The sequence below is a fragment of the Nesoenas mayeri genome, assembly GCF_963082525.1.
Source record: "Nesoenas mayeri genome assembly, chromosome: 8".
NCBI classification, from domain to species: Eukaryota; Metazoa; Chordata; class Aves; order Columbiformes; family Columbidae; genus Nesoenas; species Nesoenas mayeri.
In genome coordinates this window covers 22,401,005-22,423,739 of record NC_137554.1, presented here as the reverse complement: position 1 = coordinate 22,423,739, position 22,735 = coordinate 22,401,005, and positions in this window count along the sequence as shown.

The window sequence follows — 22,735 nt, the reverse complement described above, 5'->3', positions numbered from 1 at the left end:
CCACAAGTCTCAGCCGGACAATACGAGGAATGTCAGGAATCTTATTTCTAGAGTCCAGTCTTCAGGGAAAAGGCAGTTTTTGAGAAGTACCCAATGATACAATCCTGAAAACAGTTTTATAAATCACAGCTGACACAGCCCAGAAAACAGCTACTTTGGAGCCCCAGCGACCACGGCAGGAGATGTGCTCTTACCTGTTACTTTTGGTCTGTGTCTCTTACAGGACTGTTTATTTTAAGCCCTGAGTGCTTTGTAAGTACCTTAAACAACTCTCCAAACCACCACACCGGGGAAAGGTGTTTGTGCCTGAGCTCTTACGTCAGTGAGTTCATTTGGCCCGGGCATCATAAATGAGAAAAAAATAACATTTTTCTGTGGTAGTAACCCAAACTTATTTGCATCAACGTGAAAAATGTTTATTTCTCCTTCCCAAGAGTGTGGCAGCACGAATGACCCACTCATGGTGAGCACAGAATCACAGAACGTCCTGAGTTGGACAGGACCCACAAGGATCATCATCATCATCATCATCATCATCATCATCATCATCATCATCATTCCTGTCCTGCATAGCACAACGCCAAAATTCACACCATGTGTCTGAGGGCCATTTGTGACTTGCTGATGTTCTTGGTGGCAGTAGTTTGACCCGTTCTGAACTAGCATTTCTAAAAAGCTTTATGGACTTGAAAGCCCATTCTAAAAGGGGGGGAAGCTGGGAGGTTTGCCCCCGACACGCACCCTCCTGAAGGAATCAGGATCTCTCACCTGCTAAGCTGACATGACTCAGTAATGATTTCTCACCAGGTTTGCCTTCGTATTTTTATTTCTCCACTTGGTTTTCCTTCTCAGCACACGAAAGAGCTGCTTCTCCTCACTGACTCATTGTCACACTCCCATGGGGCAGCAGCCGGCAAAGTCCCACCAGCATCACCGACAACCAGCAGAGGACAGAAACTGCAGGAACTCACCCCAATTCCCCCCAAGGCATTTCCTAATTGTCAGCACCAAGCAGCAGAGATGTAAAAGCATCTACTATCCGCATGAACCCGCCCAGACGTAGGATCAGCTGTGTCTCTAGACTCAGCACACCAGCAAGTTATCAAAGGAGACATCCCAAGTGAATTTCCAGACCTGCTGGATGTAAACCTCTGTTTGTGATGTGCCTGTGACACAGAGCAGAGACGTGACCCAGGAGCTTCCAGAGGATGGATGGGTTCATTAACACACTGGCGGTCTCCAGGGAGCTGGTTGGAAGGAGTTGGCTTAAAGGATGGCGGCTTGATGGGCAGGCGGGAAGCCTGTGTGCTTCTGTGACATGCTGCAGTTGGGATTTTTTGGTGAAAAACAATGACTGCTTTGGAAGCTGAGAAAATCTAAAGTAAACTGGGATGGTGTCTGCACCGGCATGACAGCAACCCCAAGAGGAATCTACTCTTGGAGCCCCATCTCCTTCCTGAAGGAGGGGATGAAGTGGCCACTTTCCCATCTTCAGTCTCACACTGTCCATAACAAGGCAAAGAGCAGGGGGAAAACCAGCATGTTCTCCAGACACATCTCACATCTACTGAATGCCACAGACCTGTTCCCTTGCTCCATCATGACCTCTGCATGGATAACCTTCATGTCCACCTTGGTGGTTCTCAAGTTCACCCTCCCTCCCCAAGCCCCCCAGTTGCAGGATATAGAGACGTGTCTGCTGGTGCCGCCCCACAGCTGCAGCCAGAGTTCGGCTCCACTATCCCCAGCATCGGTGGCTGAATTCCCCTCAGCCGAGTGTTGCCCTAAGTGATTAACCAGACAAGCACCACCCTGCAGTGATCCAGCTGGACGGGTGACTTGAAAGCAGTTTTGCTCATGACATGCTTGGACTCTGCCTGGTGAGAGTGAAGGGTGAAGCTAAAAACATCATTCACCAGTGAGCACATTTTTGCATTTCAAAGAAAAAACAATTTTACTTGCTAATAAATGATTTGTTTATTTACCCTTTCCTCCCAGAGAATAGTTTCATGGCTACAAGTCCAGATAACTTATGCTTCTATTTAACTTGCGTGTGACTTCGAGGTCACCCATTCAGGGAAGTGCAGTATTTCTTACGGTGGGTATGGAACAAAAATCAGCTGGGCTCTTGCCAGATGGGAGGTTTGTATCTCCCCATGCAGAAGACACCCAAGTGGCAGCCTGGCTGGTGGTCATGCAGAACGGGGAGGTCAGGGACCATCCATCAGGTTGGGTCCTTTCTGGATGAGCAGAGCCAAGTAAAAAAGTAGTTAATTCACCAGCTCCATTCCTGGAATTGGAAAAGCCATTGGGAGTGGTGTTTTTATGCTATGCAGTACAGCATAAGCTGTCAGCCGGTTTGTTTTGTTTGCTAATGTAGCCCAACAAGCGAGTGGTGGGTAAATGTAATCGGTTTGAGAACACGCAGTTCCTGCAGAGGTTTTGAGATATGTCCAAGAGTGACCCCTTTTCCCTGGACTGCTGCAAGGGTTGGGGTTTGAGTTTGTTTGCGTCCCCTTTGCTTTGTTTTTAACACAGGGCAGACCTCATTTATTGTAACAGGAAAACGGAGAGCTCTATTAAAGTTGTGATTATACTGTTGCCAAGTATTTGGGGTCCTGAAGTTTTTCTCAATAAGAAAAACCCCCCTGCTCCCCTTCACAGGTAAACCTGTTAAACAATTTTCAAAGGGCGGTTTTGCTTCCTGTCCTCCTCGTGTCAGAAATGTTGGTTTCACGTGTTGGTAATTTTCAGGTGCAAACAATAATACCTCAGTGATTCAGAACTGAAGCACCCGTATTCAGATTTTCAAGAGAAAACAAGATTTTCCAGTGGGACATTTCAGTTTCTTCAGGAGCTCCAACCGTTGCTCCAAGAGAAGACGGCAGCACTTCAGACACCGTCTTATTAATCCTCCTCGCACCTTGGGTGTATAGAGGGTATTAACCTCAATTTACAGATCAGAAAAACGAGACAAGAGGGAGATGAGTGACAGCTGTAATGAACACATTACTTCACTCAGCCAAGGATTACAATTCATGAACCCCCCAGTTCCCAATTCCCTAATTAGTAAACGACATAGCTCCTCCAATAGACCAGAAATGGATATTTTGGAATAAAGGAAAATATTATCCTTCAGATGTTTGGGTTCCTGCACAATATCTTGCTACCGAAGGCGATCATGAGCCCTGTTTCTGACACTGTCACCTCTCCTGCTTTGGTTAATGACGAATTCATCTTCAGGGAGGAAAGACCTGCTGTTGTACCACGTCACAGGAGGAAGCATTACAGAAATGTAACTATTCAGCAAATTTCGGGGGATCTGGCTGTGCCAGGGGCTGTTCTTCACATGCTGATTACGGCTCCCATGCTCAGTTTTATTTGCTGAGTATTTAAGTCTTGCTGCCAATGGAAACCCAGTTTCATCAACAGTTTTTTCTGGCTGGAGAACATATAATAAATTTGATTAAAAATTAATACCAATCACCTAAGTGAAGATCTGGAGTGTTGTATAACTCTAACAAGTGAAAATCAACACTTGTCTGTAGAGCACATAGTTTTTCTGCATACATTGCAAACAGCACATCTTGGTCTGGGCAAGAACCCCTGCCAGGAGCAATCCCAGTGACCCCACAGCATCACCCCGTACAGCCTATTTCACCCTTGCATCTCTCCTAGCAGTCCATGGTGCTACAGAAAAGTTTCTGTATTTATGTGGCCAAATGCTACGTACCCGTTTCCCCCAAATATTTCCTATCTACACACTTCTAAATCTCAGACTTTCACTGGCATTCTGGGTTTAACAGATAAGTTTCTGTATTTTCCAGAGGAAAGTTGTTTTTTTGTTTTCCCACTGGAAAAGAAACAACATTCCATAAAAATCTATAAGCTTCACAAATTTTTATAATAGGAAATCTCTTCTAGAAAAAGTATTCTGATTTTCCTGAAATGGAAGGGTTGACATTACTCTGACGAGCACATTTCAACCTCCTCTTTTGTTTGCAATACAATGATATAATTTTAGAGAAGTGAAAAACACTTTCATTAGTGAAAAAAAAAAAAAAATCCATTTATTTTTGGTTTTGAGATTTTCTTCCCTTTTGGAAAATGTTTCCCTTCCTGTAATTTCAGAACATGTTTTCTCTAATTTCAGGTTTTTTCCATAAATAACAAATCCGATTCCTGTCCTGCTCTATTGCATCCATTATGCAGGGTCCTCCCAGGAATGGCATGCCTCAAGGATTAAAGAGATGTAATGTTTGTAGAGAGATAAAGATTGAGTTCACCCAGTTCTTAGACCTCATGCCGGCACTGAGCACAAGACTGAATTTCACTTTGTATGAGTTATCACAACTGAAACTGCTCTTCAGTGGAAACCACTATGCAACCATCCATTTGCAGTTGTAAAAGTCAATATATTTAAGCCTGCAGAGCATAACAATGACCCCTATGGATCCTCCAACGTTTTTCTTGGATCTGTATAAGCCTGTTTTTAATATATTACTCATCTAAATTGTTCCTGGGACTTGATTATTTGCTGGAGTTAAAATATCCAATCTTTAAAGATTTTTAAACATGTGCACGCTGAATTCCCCACTGCAATAAGCTTCATTTAGCTCAACTAAAACTGCCGTGCCATAAAAAAATGCTTTAAAAAAATCTCAAACTAACAGCTCTCCTGGTTGGTGGAAGCTCCCCAGGCAGGATTCCTTAGTGATGATAATCTCTGGTTTTGGCTGGCTCTGCTTGGTCCCTGGAAGAATAAAATCCAGTTTTCACTGAGCTGCACATTGAGGTGAAAGCCGAGGGCACAGCCGTTCCCTCTCCCCTGCAGTGTCCTTCCCCGTAGTACATGGAGACTGGATGTACCCCAAGGAAAAAAATGTGGCAAGCCAAGTGATCTACAAAACAATATTGATTTATGCTCTGTCTCTGAAAAGCATATGAAATCGCCCTTGTTTGCATGCACAGGGGCTCGCTGCATTCCTTCCCTCGGTATTCAAAGGCAAATCACCGCATGTGCAGCCCAAAATAGGGTCCACGGTCCGTCCCTTTGTCACCGCGAACTGTTGGGGAGAAGCCTGCAGAATTCAAAAGCCGATCAAAGACGCTTCAGCCTTTGCCTGCTTTGTTTTCTAAGCCCCAGCTCCTTTTCAGGATGCTGGTGTAAATTAGGGGTGAGCTTACTGAAGGAAGTGAAGTTATAAGAGAAAATAACAGAGCCAAAAAAACCAAACTAAACTAAGATCAGCAGGCAACTTTTCCATCTCCATTTCTTCCGCAAAGAAGGAGAAATGGGTCATCTTGAAAATAACTGCACGGGGCCCAGCATTTTCTCCCTCCTCTCCTTTTCTACGTGGAAGGGCAATTGGGCAATCATGCGAACAACTGCATAAAGTTCAGCAAAAGGTGGTGGGTTCTCCTCCTCCTCTGAATAATCTTCCCTTTGGTCAACAGTAATTAATACAAGAGTGTTATTCTCTTGTGTTTTCCAAGGGTTAGGATGGTGTTCAGAGGAAATGCCAAATACTTATTTCTAAAACTTGAAGTTTTGCAAACTGTTCACCTCTGTGACTCTGAAGTCTGCGGGGAAACACCCTAATTTATGTGTCTTTGATTGACTTTTGCGGAAATTCAGAATGTCTTTATCTCAGCCATACAGTCAGATTTCTGTGGTTTTGGCCACAGAGCCTCCCTACAGTTTCAACAGCTTGATATCCAGAATGAATAAATCTGATATGTGCATGCTTTTACAACCCCCTTGTCTTATTCCCCCAGGGAAAAATATCATCTGCCCTATTGTTGACTGCTTGGATTTACCCCCACAATATCCCTCCCATCAACATGTGATTAATCACCCCGCTCCAGCAGGCACCTCTCAGGAACTCAAGACATTTTACAAGCCTTAATTAAGCCTTGCAACATCCCTGTAAAGTAGGTTGAAGCTGAGGTTAAACGATTTGCCTGAGGTGACAGAGCAAATCAGAAGCAGGGATAGAAATATGAAGGAAAGCTGCTGCTTCTGAAGCACATGCAAGGTACCAAACATGTATGTTTATTTTTGCAGAGAGGACGCCTTCAGCCTGGGCACCCCCTGCAAGTCCAGCCATTCCCTTGGCCCGTGGTCCATGTTTGCAGTTCCGTCACCTACTACTTGCAGAAGCTTTAAACTGGCAGCTGGGCCCTGCCCCAGTGCTGGCTGTCTTTCACAAGCCCCCTCTCCCCATTTGACATCCAAATTGAAGTCAGACCCTTGACACATCATCAATTTTAGAGAGAGAGCGGGGAATAGGAGCCAGGTGTGAGGATGCTGGGGTCTGGGCATCTCTGTCTCTGCGGTCAGAGGGGAGAAACACATCAAGGAAGGTGAACTGTGAAGCCTTCTGGGAGGAAAAAGTAGCAAACAGGCAGCAGGGAAAAACCATAACTTATTTTCATGGCCTGGGAGCTCCTGTCACCTTCCCAGGGGTCTTCTTGTGGGATCACTTATTTTCTAGATTCAGGCACAAGAGCCTCTCATGCAGGTGGTGGTGAGGGCTGCCCACGTTCTCACTTCTTCCTCTCCACCGGGTTATGAAACAAAGTGAGTTTCTGAAGTTGGGCTTTTTTTCTTTTTTTTTTTTTCTTTTACCTCAAAAAAACCTTTGCTTTGTTTTTCCTTAATTTGCCCCAGATTTTCACGGCAGACTCCAACACTAAACAAACAAACCAGCAACCCAAAATCAATGTTCTCTTAGCTGGTTTAGTGGTTTCCTCAACGACCCCGCAGGAGACTGGGAGGGGAAGGGAGATGTTCCCATGGTACCCACTAAAGCAGCCTCTGCTGGGAAGGATAAATACCCACAGCTCCAGGAAAACATCCCTTTTCCTTCAGGAACAGGGTTCCCCTGTCCTCTCTGCTGCTTGTGCAGCTCCTTCAATGTATTACTACAGGTCATCCAAGGACACATTATTCCTAGAAAGTTCCTCCTCCCCCAGGGCTTTACATCTCCCCTCACAGTCTTTGCCCAGATTAGTATAATATTGAATAAATAAAACAAAAACAGGTCTATGAGGAAATGAGGGTCTGAGACCCTCACAGATGCTCTGCTATGCAGAGGGTCCAGCCACAGGCAGTGGCCTGTGGGAAAGAGCATCAGCCCCATATGGCATTACTGGAAGTTTTAATGAAACACAACAAAAAGCAAACCCAGAAGACCCCACCTTCTGTTTGGCATCTGCCTTATCTGTTTTCTTAGGGGCCATCTTGGATCATAGGATCATTTTGGTTGGAAGAGACCCTTAAGATCATCAAGTCTGACCACAACCTAACTCTAGCACTAACCATGAAGAAACTCATTTATGCATCTTTTAAACACCTTTGGCATGTATCTAGGCTGAAGGGCATCCCAGGGACATCCTGACAAAGAGATTAGTTATTTCTACAGAAAATATTTACCCCCTGAACACACAGGACCTTTCCAGCCTGGAGGCCTGGTCCACCACATGCCCTTGGAGACTCGCTGCAGCACAGCAGCTGCTGGGCACAGAAGGCTGGTAGAGCTGGTGGCCCCGCACGGCATCCCTGGGGATGTTTGTGTGCGCCTGTCCATGAAGTCCTCTCCCAGGAACAGCTTGTTTCCAGGTTTGCTCTGCTCGCATCATGGTATAAACATCTGGGAAGGGGTGTACCACAGCACTCGGGCATCTTTGCTTCAAGAGATCCCCTTGGGAGCTGTATGAAAAATACTCCTTTTCCTTCTTGACTTCTGCTTGGCAGTTGTGTCAGCCACCCCATCACACACACAATCAGCACACAAATCCCGGCGACTTTGACCATCCCCGTCCGATGCTCTCAGTCGGGAAGTAGTTAATAGATAAGGTGCCGGGAAACGGTGCTAAAAATATGCTGCATCGTTCCTCTGTGGAACATGCCATGCCTTACACATCGCTTTTTCAGTGTGGTTCTGCAGACCAGCCCTTAACAGAACATGGTATTTATTTCTCCTCCACCTATTTCAACATCCCAAACAGCCACAGGCAATGGTTGGGTGCTCCCCCATCCTTTTGCAAGGCCAAACGTCCCCAGCTCCTTCAGCCCTCCTGGCAGGTTTTGCAACATTTGGCTATTTTGAAACCCCAAGATAAATTTCCAGGCCCATGTTTACAGCAAAAGGCTTGAAAACATGGATCCTAAACCCCGGAAGACAAATAGACACAACTCTAATTGCAATGTTATTCTAATCCCAACAATTTTAATTAAGTACTTGGGTTCTTGATGGGATTGTGCTTTTTTTTATTTTTTTGTCCCCTGCCTTCTGGAAACACTTCCAGAAATACAAACAGTCTCAAGAGCTGGGGATGAAAATGGAAAATCAAGAAGTGCACAGAAAACACTAATTAAAATGGAACCAAACTGCTGAAAGCTCTGCATTTTCCCCGACACAGTCCCCTGTCTGGCTTGGCCGCTCCAAACTCGCCTCCCCACACTGCAGTGGGAGCTGAGACTTGGGGAACACGGACTATTCCTGCATCAAACATCCAAAGGTGCTGGTCAGCAAGTGCCTCCCACAAGGATCCGATGTCTGCGGGGACCTCAACCATCCCTTCCCCTAAGGATGTAGCCTGGATGCTGCTGCCATCAGACGAGTGAAACAGCACTTGTTCCACAAAAAGCAGCCTCAAAACAGTTAATCCCAATTAGTCCAAAACAGCAGATATCATTCTTTATATTTTGGCAGTTCTCATATTGAAGGGAAAAAAAAAAAAGTTTGTGTTCTTGGAGTCAGTCTGAACAATAAAATCAGATGCCAATTTTCTGGTCTAAATTAGGTGAAAGACCAGACTTTTTATCATAAGTGTGTGCCTGTGTGTGCTGTTCTGTTATATGTTTATTTTGCTCCTCTATATATTTAACACCGAAATCACAGGCTGCCCAGAGCATGCCACAGCCTGGCAGAGAAACACCACAGCCCCTCTGGAAATTGAGCCTGGCACCAGAAAAACACAAGACACTATCAATTGCAAAAGGAGATACTGTTAAAAGATAAACATAATAAAGTCAGTCATTGTCAGCATATCAAGTGAAAAAGCCTTTCCAGGGTGTATGAATACGAGTTTTAAACTTTTGTACTGGCTCAAGTGTCTTCATGTCTGATTCCGATTTCAGTGTGTGCTGAAAAACATCCAAGCCCTGGGCTTCAAAGAGGCTAAAATCAAATGGATTAATGGGTGCTAAAATGTCATGGGGAAAAAAAAAAACAAACCAAACCCAAAATGAGGCTGGCACATCCATGGGACATTGTCCACTGTGAGCCCAGAGCCGAGGTGCGGGCAGCATCACCCCCCATCACAGGGGAGGGAAAAGAAAATACAAGTACAATAAGCATGATTTCAGCTCTGCAAGCTCTTACCATCTACTGAGATCAGCTGCAGGAGCCTGACCAGGGGAAAGCAATGCTGTGGTATCACCTCACTGCTGGGCAGATCCTGGAGACCACAGCCATCAGTGGCACATGGTATATCTGGTGACAAAGGGCACAACACAACCTGTGTCACCCACCCAGGAAGGCACCAATCCCCGTCCTTTTCTTTCCATGCAAATAAGGTTTTCATAATCTTGTTTTCATCAGTCATTTTCTTCAGATGTCACTAATTTTCAGAACAGGCGAGAGGACACGCCAGACTCGCCATCAGCACAGACGCCGTCACGCAACAGACAAACTGTTACTGCAGTGGAGCAGAAGATACAACACAACCCAGCCAAAACACACCCGATTAATCAGCCAAATCAGGCAGCAGCAGCAGCTCCACTGGCAGCAGGATGCTCCCCATCCCAAACCCATCCTCTGGTCACCAATGAGGTGCACAGTTACGGGGAGAACTTGCTGGCATCTGGTTTTTGCTTACTTAACTTGGACATTAAATCTCTGACACTCCGTTTACTTCCTTCCAATTGTTTTCACAACACTAGAGGGAGACAGGATTCACATAAGGTTTTGCGATCAGAAACCTGTACTTATCAATGACAGAAAACAGCCAGAAATGCTCGGAGAGCCCAGCGCACCCAGGAGAAAGTCGGGGCCACCTCTGAGCACAGCCCGAGCAGACCCTTTGCAAAAGGAAATTCAAGAGTATTTGGGGTATTTCACTCAAGAAATTCACATAAAACAGATAGAATTAGATCACAGGCTTTAATTTAAACACACATTTAAGACTTTCTGGCACAAAGGCTCAATCAAGGATTAAGAGCCACACACTATATTGCTTTTAATTGAGCTACTGTCTTCCCATATATTTTTCCCTGGGGAGATCAGTGGCTGGATACGAGTTCAAGTAACAACATCAGTTAAAATAGTATTCGAACAATTGCAGTTGGCAGTTCTCTGAATAATATGGATGTTATAGAGTGACAGAAAATGTCATATAATCAATTTTCTGGTTTCCTGCACTCATTGCTTTTGATCTCCACTAAAAGATTTATTGAATGGTTTCACTTTTACATTAACCTAGGCCAAATTACACGAATTGAGAGCTGGGATTTTTTTTTTTAACATACAAAGAGATTTTTAAAGCGGAGGCTTTTGATTCCTCCCAGTTCTTATTGTTTGAAGCAAAGAGCTGTTTTGGCAGGTTTATGAAATGGCATCTGTTTTGCCGACAGACATGCCTGATAGATCGCTTGTTTTTGTGTTATTTTTGGAGCCATTGCTGTGTTATCTGCATTTGAAAAACAATTTACTTTGATTAAAATTTAAGTCAAATATATGGAAAACTAGACCTTGCTTAGAGTCAGCTCTTAAATTTATCCTGTTGAGCAGCTTTTCTTCATCCTGGATGACATGCAAGGCAGAAGAAAGTGATTCCTTCCCCTCTGGCAATGCCCACACTCAGTCACTATTGCTCACAAATGAGGAATAATTCCTCCCCATGAGCTCCAAAATGCCTTGAGAAGAGAATAAGTATTTTTCTTGCACTGCCTGGCTAACCTAAACATGCTATTGATGAGTGTGAAATTAAAACTTTCCTTTAAAAATAAAGTTCTAACATCCAGGACGTTTGACTTTGACGATCTCCCACATTAGCAAATTTTAGAGTGAGCACAGTGTACATGAAGGATTATTTCCCTTCATTTGTCCTGGGTGTTTAATCATTTGTAGCCTTTCAGCTCTGTCTAAGGATCATATTCCAGGAATTTGTTGGTTTTTAACAAGACTATTTTCACTAACTTGTGCCACACCATAAGTTTGGCCTGAGTTAGAGAAATAAAACTGAGAATTTATGGCCAACACCTCCATGCAAGACAGCCTGCAAGTCTGTGCTCTTCCTTCAGTTTTAAATGATACCACTTGCCATTCAATTTTATTCTCTGTTAAGAGAAGGAAAAAAAAAAAAAAAATCAGATTTGAGGATGGCCCAATTTTCTATAAATATGGTTAAACAAGAGTGCCCCTCCTCTCCTTCTCTGCGTTCTTGTTTTCCCCTTCTCCTGTCTCAGCTGAATCTTCCTACCAGCTTCCTGCAAACACTTCCCAATTTCACACCATAAACATCCTCCACTTTTATTTGCCCAACACTTCCTACACTGTGAGTCCTTCTGCCTGGTTCCTCCAGAGCTGCTTCTGTATTTCCCCTATCTTTGATATCTCAACAAAAAATGAAAAACAACCTTTCCTGTGCGTGGTACTGGCATGCTTTCAGCGTTTTTTTCCTTCCCTCCCTATGTGAGCTGGTGAGTACCGTCCATTTCACAGCTGGCTTAGCCAACAACCTGCTTTGCAAGAGGTAGCGACAGTGGTGGAAGGACTGATTGCTCTCATATCAAGGATAGGAAGAGCATCCCGCTCGGATGGAGCTGGTGCCACCCTGGGGGTTGCTCCTGGCTGTGAGGATCCTTCCAGACCCACGTCAGTGACTGCACATGGGGAACAGGACTGTCCCCTGCCAGAAGGGGACTGCCACCTTGGTCTCCATAAGCAACAATCCCTCCGAGCCACACGCCGCTGTCCTTAGATCACCTCCTCCCCGTCTGCTGGGGAATCCCCAGAGCTCAGGCCGAGGTCAGCTGAAGGGGTGAAGAGAATTTGTCTGTGTTGACTTCAGCAGCCTTGGAGACAGCTTCCTAGAAGAAGAGTTTCCTGGAGAGCCAGCACTGATGGACAGAGATGCTTCCTTTGGAGACACGCTGCTGCCAGCCAGGCAAGCTGCAACCTCTGTGCTCTCTCTTCCTCCTATGGAAAGCTTCAGCCACTGGTGGAGACCAACCATGCCTCATCATATTATTGCCCTTTTTCAGTTTTTTATTTTGCCACTCAGTAACAGATGAACTCACAAGAACTTCAACCACCGGCAACACTTACTGAAGCCATGAGTGTGCCCAGCCCTAGGAAACAAGGGAAAGAACATGCCCTCCACTGCAGGCAGTTCATCAGCACCCAGGGCTGATGAGCATCAAGTGAAGCTGGAAGAGAAGTGGTCAATCATGCTGGAAATCAGCCTGATATCAGGGCTCAGGTGGTACACAGAAGTCTATATGGTCTAGTAGGTCACTCAGCATTTGGGTGCCTGAGCTTTGGTGGCCTGGTAGTGGGATCTGCAGCATCCCCAAAGGGCCTGATTTTTGAGAAAAGCATCACATAAGAAAGCTGAAACACTCCAAACAATTCAGCTCTGATTTAAGGAGAGGTTATGTAACCTCAGCTTCTGGAAAAGTCTTTACAGAGGCATTTGGCGAGTGCACTTCAGCAGCAGCTTTGGGAAGATCTTCTGACACTTGAGAAATTGCCAGGAAAACGAAGTTGAGGAGCAGCAATGCATATTTATGGACACCCTGCAAAAAGGCCATCTGAATTCACCACAACTACATCAGAGCCACTGATGGACAAATGCCCTGTTTCTGATGTAAAAATAAGAAAGTGAGGATTAGTTTGAAAACTATTACACTTTGAGCCATGTTTTATGAGTATCAGATGCAGCCAGGGATGTACTACCCTACCTCCGAGTGGCCAAAGATAACATGCAAAGCTTTGCAAAAAAGGATGACTACGAAAGATGAGGGAGCAATGGGGAAGATGCTCAGCATCATGTCTTTAACCAGCAGTAGACAAGCACAAAATACTTGTCCTTTTCCCGAGCACTCTCCCCTTGAGCAGCCAGATCTTTTCCCACCTTGTAATTTATGAGTGTCTCTCATCATTAGGTACGATTTGACTACCTGTAGTGTTGTTCCTTTTAACCAACTTATTTAGAAGCCGAGACCATCGTTTGCTTTTCAGGTATTTTTTTACTTGAAACTAGGGAGGCAGCAGCTTCTCTGATGGGTCACATAACATAATGTAGGAAAACTGGCATGGGAACTCTGACTGCTTTATGTGCAGCAGCTCCACATTTATTATTACAGATAAAGCACACTGTTGAGAAGAGTCCCAGGATGCATAAAAACTACTGGCTATTTCATTTGTGTTTTACCCTGTTGCTTTTTTCTTAAAGAGACAGGAGAGAATAAATTACCTTTTTCACAGTGTCTTGTTTGGGGATGATTTTAATCCTCCTTGCAGCACTATGAAAAGCTGTTTGAACAGACAAAAAGACCACAAAGTGGCTGGTTTAAGAATTCTAGTATTTCTGCAGCATTAGAACATGATAAAGCAAACATACATTTTCCTTGTTTAATACTTATAACACTTATGGAGACATTTTTGTAATGCTTTAGGAGCCAGGAAAACTGACTGCCCAGTGTCGTATGATATAATTTAAGTGTATGACAAGACCTTTCCTTGGAAGACACTTAGCTGGGTGCAGATGACTCTTCCTGTTTGATGCCCCACATTTGGAGCTGAGGAAGGCTGAGCTGAATCAACACTGACTCCATCCTAACCAGGGGCACCATGACCCCAGGAACAGGGAAAAGCAAGATAACACATTGCATTTGTTTGGCCTGCCATGGTGTCAGAATTTATTTAACAACTATCCAGTCACTGTGAGACACAGGAAGGATTTAATAGGATTTATACACTGTAATTCTTTGTGTATTGATAATACTGCATTATGAATAGGTTTATTTGCAAGTATATATATTGCCTATATGCTCACATATACTTTTTTATATATATATATATAGATACACACATAGATATGCAGAAGCAATGCATTAAAGAACTGAAGACAAATATCGTGCAGCTGCAAAGCTCCAACTCAGAATCCCAGTGAGACCATTGGCAGAGAGAGGTCTTGTCTCAATGGTGCCTGCAAGCAAACCCAGCCAGGAAGATGGACCAGGGAACTCAGGGTGAGCAGGAGCACAACCTGGATGAACCTCACTCAGCTCATATCAGCTCCAGCAATTTTATACCTGTATCCCATGAGCAGAAAGCTTTAAGGAGGGACTTGTGCATGCTGAGCAAGTTCTGGGGCATGCGGCTGCCCCAAGTAGTGTGATGGTCACCTGGCTGTCTGTGACAGCTGTGACCCACACTCTTGGAGAAAAAGCTCATTTTGGCTTCCCAGCACCACGTCAGAGATGACAAGAAGATGAAGCTCAGCCTCTAAGAGCTTTACAAGCAAAACCAACTCTAAACTCTTTTTTCCTCTAATAAATTTTCGCTCATGGCAAGAATCACTGGAGAGTTTACTGATTTTTTCCAATACACAAAGAGCAACCATCCAGCCCAATGCCTGTGTAATATCTAGCAAGAACAAAACAAATGAAGGACAAAATTAAAGCTGAACTCCCCCAGCAGTGGGCTGCAAAAATCCTTGGGAATAACATGCTGCCACGCATGACACACCAGAAGAGACCTGCTGATTAAAAAAACAAACCCCTTCATGGCAAAATACTGGAGACAGGACTCCACCTCTCCAGCATCAGGGCTGTGTTCAGGACACACCGTATCTCAAGTGTTGGCTAAAATTGAGTTATTAGCACTCTGAAATGCACAAGTGAGACTTTGTCCAGAAAACAAAACCTGAGGGGCATCAACAGATCACGGGTAAAAAGAAAGCTGCATTTTCTAGCTTGTACTTTTGGGCCAAGTTTTTCCAGGTGGCTGCATGCACCAACTAAATTCATACCTTGAAAAGCCTCAGAGGCTGCATTTATTGCCTCCAGGGACAGTTGAATTCATCTTCAGCTAATGCTGTCCATCAGAGCTGTAACAGGGCAATGGATGTCCCTGTCTCATAGGTCCTGGGACCCCACCCGGGCTCTGTAGAATAAGGCAGGGGGACCATGCTATACCCTGAAACCTGGCAAGCAAGAACAATGACACCACCATAAAGCTCAGAGCAACAGCAAAGCCACCTTCCTCCCTTACATGCCACCACAAGTCACCTTCTCCAGTTCACTCCCTGTCCTCTTCACCTCTTGGCGAGTTACTAGCCCACACAACAGCCCCGCAAACTGGGAAGACCATTAACATCAGTGGGGGTGAATATGCACGGGCATCATTCGGTACAGCAGGTTTTGGTCCTCAGTGCTGGCAGCTCATCCTCACCTGATGCACCATGGCCCTCATGTCCTTTCAACACAACCAAGACCACTAGATTGTGCATACTTGTCCCAGGCCAAGTTATTGACTCCCAGCAGCTTATTGTGTAATTAAAATAAAACCTTTTTGTCATGCAGGCCCTAAACACTTCTCTGGAGCACTTGTTAAAGGCTTGAATACCCAAGGGTTTCTTTGAGGGAAGAAGAACTCACGCTTCTCACAGGAGCTTGGCTGAGAAGGCTGATAATCATCTCGTGATCACAAATTACTTTTCAGAAGGACCATTTATGAGGTAACAGTTGGCATGCAGAAAGCATTTCATTTCACCAGCAGCTTACTGAAAACGAAACATCGTGAACCCTAAAAAGAAAGCGTGAATCAAAGGTTGCATTCTTTTCTCCCACAGTGACCCCTTTGTTTGGTTCTACCCAAAAGTTTCATTATGAAAGTCTGATATAGGAGCCTTATTAAATTGTGATTAAATGACGTGTCCGCGTAGAAGTCTGCTCATTCTGCTGTTGATGCGGACTGGATTTTTTAGACTTCTAAAATATACAGGCTTATGAAATAGCTGTAATCTTTTCCCATGATTGCTGGGGAACGGAGGGTCTTTGCTCCTGCTCTGGTTGTACCTGGCCTGGCTCCAGAGGATAACATTTTCATTAAAAGTGCATTAGGTGCACAATTCACCACGCAGCCACCCTGATGAAGCGCCTGACCCAAAGCCCGTTGACCTGGCTCAGAAGCCTTACTGGGCTTTGGTGAACTTCTCTGGCCTCTATATAAACAGAATCACCTATCGCTAGAGTTACTTTGAGCTGCTTTTGTCATCAGTTGGATCCAATTTTTTTCTGCTGCTTCCCTCTAACTTTTTGTGTGTTTCAGGATTTTAAAAAGTAGCACAAGCTGAATCACAGCTCAGGCCAGATAATTGTAAATTACTTTATTAGAGCAGCAGGGCCGACATTTGGACACCTAAGAAAGGGTTAAACAGTAAAAAGTCAAACCCAATGACCTCCCCACCGTTTATGACCAAGTGTTCGTTCTGAGCCACTAGTAAGCTCACAGCAATGATGCATTTTTCCCTGCAAATGAGTCATTTTAAGTAGTATCCAGTGACTTACACACAGAAAAATGTATTAATAAATACGGAAATGCATAAATTCGTACATTTTAAGGCCAGGGGAACCGTCACAAATGTTCATTCTGAACCTCTGGAGACTGCAGCCTCACCCAGCAACTTCTGCCTGAAACACATGGCTTCTGTTCGAGTGAAAGTATCCAAATATCACAGTGGAATGCTTTAAAATATTTTCTTCTAAGATTTGTCAGAAGGGATGTTGCAAAACCAGAATCCCCATCTTTCTGCTGCTTCAGAGAATAAGTCAGGACAGAGGTGGCAAGAATTTTTTTTTGTTTTGTTTTGTTTTAATCAGTGTCCCTTAGTGACACGCTGTTTCCATACCCAGAGCTGTGCACAGGGTTTTGGGGCAAAGCTGGCTGGAAGCTCCCAGGCCATCCCACACCTTCAGTAGTGCCACAGTCAGCCACACCAGTGTGATGTCCAGGACCCATTTGTCTCACCCAGTCATGCTCATCTATCCTGTAGGCCCTTAGCAATCAACACAATACCTGGTAACAGAATTACAGACTGGTTGGGGTTGGAAGGGACCCCTGGAGATCTTCCAGTCCAACCCACCTACTAAAGCAGGTTCACCAGAGCAAATCACACAGGATCATCTGAATGTCTCCAGAGAAGAAGACTTCACAACCTCTCTGGCAGCCTGTTCCAGGGCTCTGGCACCCTCAAAGTAAAGAAGCTTCTCCTCGTATTCAGAAGGAACCTCTTGTGCTTCAGTCTGTGCCCATTGCCCCTCATCCTGTCATTGGATACCACTGAAAGAAGTCTAGTCCATCCTCTTGACACCCACCCTTGTGATATTTATAAGTACTGATGAGATCCCCTCTCAGCTTCTCTTCTCCAGGCTGAACAGCCCCAGCTCTCTCAGTCTCTCCTCATAACAATGCTGGTTAACAAAGCCACTGCTTCAGATCTTCTACAGCTCTAGACAAGAGCAACACTGTCTTTGTTCAGCAGATGGTATGTCAAGCTACTCACAAAAGGTGGCAGAGGATGGCCAGAGGCTTTTATGGCAAGATGGGTTATTTCTGGGAGATGCCAGCAGCCTTCTGGCTGAGTCAGCAAGAATTCTCCATGGGGCACCATGTATCATGAACTGGCCTCCTTGCAACCCTGGGACCAGGGGGCTGGATCACAGAGGCACTATTTCGCTTGTGTGGCAGAAGCAATTTAAATCATGCTTTACAAAGTACGAATGCATTTAAATATTTGTGTAAGATAAGATCGGTGAGCAGCCTAGCAATATTTCAAAGAGCTAAGCAAAGGCAAAAAATCAAATTATATCTACTGCTTGAGAAAAATAAGATTAGGAAATCTAGCAATGTGTTTATGTTAGGGGAACATTTGCTCTGGAGTGGGTTTCTGTCAATGAATGTCTACACACAGAACAGGCAATGAAAATACAAGGGCAGGGCATGCAAAGTGGTTTTTCTGAAGATCAGACCTCAATCTCACAAAGGACTTCTAGTTAAGCCATTGACCAGCCACAGGACATGAAAAGGCTTTTGGGAAAGGTTGGTGGATCGATCAGGTTGACATATGTAGGCACAGTCAGCTGATTGCCAAGGTGTATTTTATTCAGAGCAAACACACAGCATCTCCGAGGTAATATTTTCATATTCAAGAGACAAATTTTGTTGTCTCAAGTGGCTGCAATGCTTTCTGACAAGGATACATTCCAGATTTCCTCCTTTTAAATTGATATTTTTCATTAATAGTTATAGCCCAGGGTCACAACACTGTGTACAACATCAAAAAACATCCCAAATCGGAGGTTTGGAGAAGTGCCGCACCACCTGCTGCCCTCAGCAGCCCAACACTGCTGATGCTGTCCCGAGATGTGTCAACACTAAAGCAGAATCTGCTTATAGAGATTGCAGAAAGTTCAATTAAAAAGTCTCTTTATTTTATAGGTAGGAAGCAGCCAGGGCCAGACTCTGAAATGGTTTAGCCCAGAGAATGAACAGCAACTCTCAGCTTTTCATAGAGCCCCAACATTTCCCAGGGCTTGCCATGCCGTGGTGTCAGATGACTCTAAAAAGTGCTACATCATTTTATAAAGACTTTGTACACCTCAGTTGCATTTTGCATCACACACTAGATTCCCAGCATCTTTTAATTTATCTAACACTTTAATTGAGAGGAGTCAACATAATTATAGCTGCTTCTGCCACAGCCACCTCCATCTTCCCACTGGGAGCAAAATCCCTGAGCCCTTCCATAGCCCCCGGCATCCAAACGACACACGGGCAGCACAAGGTGCTGGGGAATCACAGTGCAGCGACTTGAGCTTTCTATCTCTACCCACCGGTTTTGAAAACATCAGTCTACGTGACTTGGGCAAGGAATGAGAGAGTCAAGCAGACAATGATGGTCCAACCGTGGGACAAACAACTGGCTCCATCACTCCACAACCTCATTTATTTTTCTGCAGATGCTTTCAATTTCCCTCTTCCTCTGCCAGGTGTTTTTAGCACACCAATGCTAAAGATTTCAGAGTGTTCTAAGATCCCAGCCTACTTTTGAATAAGCTAGTATAGATCTGTCTCTATGGAAGACTTTTCTTGCCAGAAATAGTATCTAATTTGTAAGCATTTTATGATTTTCTACAAGTTATAAAATATGGTATTAGGAAACAAATGGCCAACAGAAAAGATCCCTTCTGGTAGCCAAAGTGACCATGTAATTGATTTTTATGAACAACATCTGAAGAAATTACTCACCACCCATATGGCTATTTTGGAATCTAGATATACATTGCATTTTCAGCCAGTCAGAAGATTTATCCAAGTTTTCCGCATATAATCAATGGTGATTAGATGAGGATATGAATCATTACTGTTTCTAAGTCTGAGCACATGTTTGAAGGGTGAAGGATTCACACATTCTTGCTCTATAAATACCCATCCAGGGCTGTCCAGAACATGAGAAACTCAGATGGCAGAAAGAAAAAAGGTATCACAGAACAAACTGCAGACTCATTACAGAACCAAAGGCCTCCTCCCTTGGATGGGTGTAAATATTATTAACATAGGACATGGTTCAAACTTCAGTTGAAGTCAGACGGAAAAACTTTACCTCCAAGGCGGACCGTGTATCCTCTTTCTCCATGACTTTAACCATTTTCTCATAGCTTGGCCCCAGCTGGTGAGGAGGTTAAGTTACAAGTTTGCTCACTCAACTGTGATGCTCTACAAACAACACCCACACAGTTCACATGTGCACACTCTTCCCACAAAGATCTGGGCTTTCCAGCGGTGCAGAAACATCCCTCCCACGGGCCCATGTTTGCCCAACACATAACACACCTTCACACACCCAGACTTTGTCCTGGTGCTTCGTGCAGCTCCACACTTTCAGCCTCCATCACCTTTTCCCATGCCAGAGGATTCACATTCAGTGTCAACACAGGTCTGTATTCTGTGTCTTCTGGAGGATGCTGAGAGCCCTGTTTGCAATTGCTCAGGACTTTTATTACTTGTCATCCAATTGATCAAACAGCAGCACTGGGAATTTTGCTTACACTGACAGCAGATGCCACAGGTACAAAACCCCGAGCAGCTCAATCTCTACAAACACGACTGATGAACTATCATCTTTGTGTTCCAGCCTCAGGTGCTGGTCCACAATTCCCTTCTACTGCTCATGACACGCAGCTCCAGAGCACCCATGTATCATAGAGTACATCAGTTTTCAAGGCCTCTCAGAGAGGGAAATGTCTCCCAGTACAAACCAACCTTCTTGTTCCCGCGGAAATCTTGGCCAGATAAATATTTTGCAAGTTCATTTGCCATGGAAGAAAAGGCATGTCAGGATTTATGCATGATGCTTCATGCATAGCATCTCCAATGCATTTTTTTCCATCCATCAGACTTCTATGCAGTCACAGTTTCCAGCACCCAGAATAGCTGCCCACAGATTGTTTGGCCTAAATTGCATCTCTACAACTTGGTAAGACCTTTAGAAGCAGAAAGGACTGTTATCATAGCCCCATCCAGCTTCCTGTGAAACACAAACCAAATAGTCTCAGCTGATAATTTCTATATCAAACCCCACGACTTTTACTTGAACCTGCCCCAGACACACTCCTGATGTGCTACAGCTACTATATTATATAGCTTACAATTCCTCTGAGCAATGCAAATGGGAGAAGAGAGCTACAGTCCTTTTTGCTGCCCATTCCTCCTGATAAATGAGCAAGAGAACTGAGTGCTGGCAGTATTTTTAAAAGCTCTCTAGGCTTGCGGGCAAGTAAAGCCTCCGCATTCCTTGGAAAGAGACAATTGGGTGACAGACAGTAGATCAGGATCCATAATCTGTTACACAGGTTTAACTTCACAACACTAGCACACATTCAGATTCTGTTTTAAAGGGAAACTGAAAGATTTAACATCAGCTCCCAGACCAAGCCTGTGGTAATGAAACCCTTGCCCACAGTTTGACAGAGGCACTAACGGGTCTTTTATGATGCCTGCCAAGGGAAGTCTCCAAGACAGCCGAAAACTTTGAGGTTAACATTTGAAAGGAAGACAAACTTATCCTCATATTCATGTTCCAGCACATGATAAACTATTCCAGAGGGGATTCTTACCAGGATGCGAAAAGAAATTTTATGGAGAACCAGAGTCATTTGTCTAAAATGAGGATGAAAGTGCAACATAGTACCTAGGAGGAGGCAAAGAAAGGTAATACTTTCCCCTTGATTTTACTGTGTTTCTAAGGCAGTTCAGTCAGACAAAATTTACAAAGCCATTTGAAGTGGAAAGAGCCTGTACAATAACCAGATCCAGAGGATCATGATTTAAGGGAATATTATGCCAGTTGTAGCAAAAGTAAAAGTTTTCATATTTAAGTTATTTCATATTATTATGAAACATACCAAGACTAGCATTCTTCCACCCAGAGATATCCCAGATTTCCCACCCACATAGAGTTTGAAATCTCTATATAAGGCATTTTTCCCCACTTCACAGATCAAAGCAACCTTCCTGACGCTGGCAGCTCAGCTAGAGACAGGCCTGACTTCCCTCAGTGCGCCATTAGTCTTGAGTTTAGTCCCTCAGTTAACCATTCCAGCAACAAGTAGATGTTTTGCAGAGTGCTCTTGCTGCTCTTGGACTAATCGCCTCCAGAGACAGCAGAGATGAGAGTTTTTCTGAGCACATTTTGGGGGCCCATCTATGTGGCTGGTTCCCCAGTTATCACAGATGATTAAGTCACCTCTCCAAGACAGGCTGGTGCCTCTGCCGATGTGGGGCTGGGGGGCCTGTCCCGCCCAGCGCAGCAGGAGCCTCCATGGTGCCGAGGAGCTGGGCTGAACGTGGCCAAACCAAGTCTCTCAGCCCTCAAAACTGCTCCTGCGCCAAGAACAACAGTAAAGAACCTGCTTTCAAACAAAGAGTACAAGGGTTTCCAAGCTCAGCTGAGGCCTTCTCCCCCCCCACCCCCCTTTTTTTTTTCCTGAGAAAAGTCAAAATGCTCCGAGATGCCTTGGAAATACAGAACAGCGAGTGCTGCTGAAGGGGATATTTGCAAGGTGCCTTGCCATGATCTCAGCTCTCAAAACACTTCAATCAGAACAACTCGGAAGTCGTGCCAATGCCAAATTATCCCCATGCAATGCAAGAAAGGAAGCTAATCCCCACTTCTTGATGATAATGAGCACAATGAGAAACACCTTTACAGACATGATTTAGCTTAGAGCCAAAGCCCAAGCTGTCTCAGAAGAGAACTTCTTCGAAGGAGCAGATGACGACAAAGTCTTGAGTGGTGCTTTGCACCACACTGGTGGGGTTCAAAGAAAGAAAACACCTGGTTTTGCTGGCTCATCTGCTGCATCTGGCCACCAGCCATGACTCAACCCCCCTATGGTTTGGGATACAGGCGAGAATTTCATCTTCTTTCCAATGACCAGTCTTGATTTTCTAGCTATTCCACCAAGGAATAAGACCCCAGGTGATTCCATGCTACAAGACTGTGCACAGTGACTCAGTCCTTGTGGCTTTTAGTGGAACCAACTTCACAGGAAGAATTTTAGCAGGAAAAAAAATATTCTTAGTGAATGAGATGGTGAATAGATGTGGTGGTGACACTCCAGGCTGATGCAGTTATAAGTCTCAGGTGACTTTCC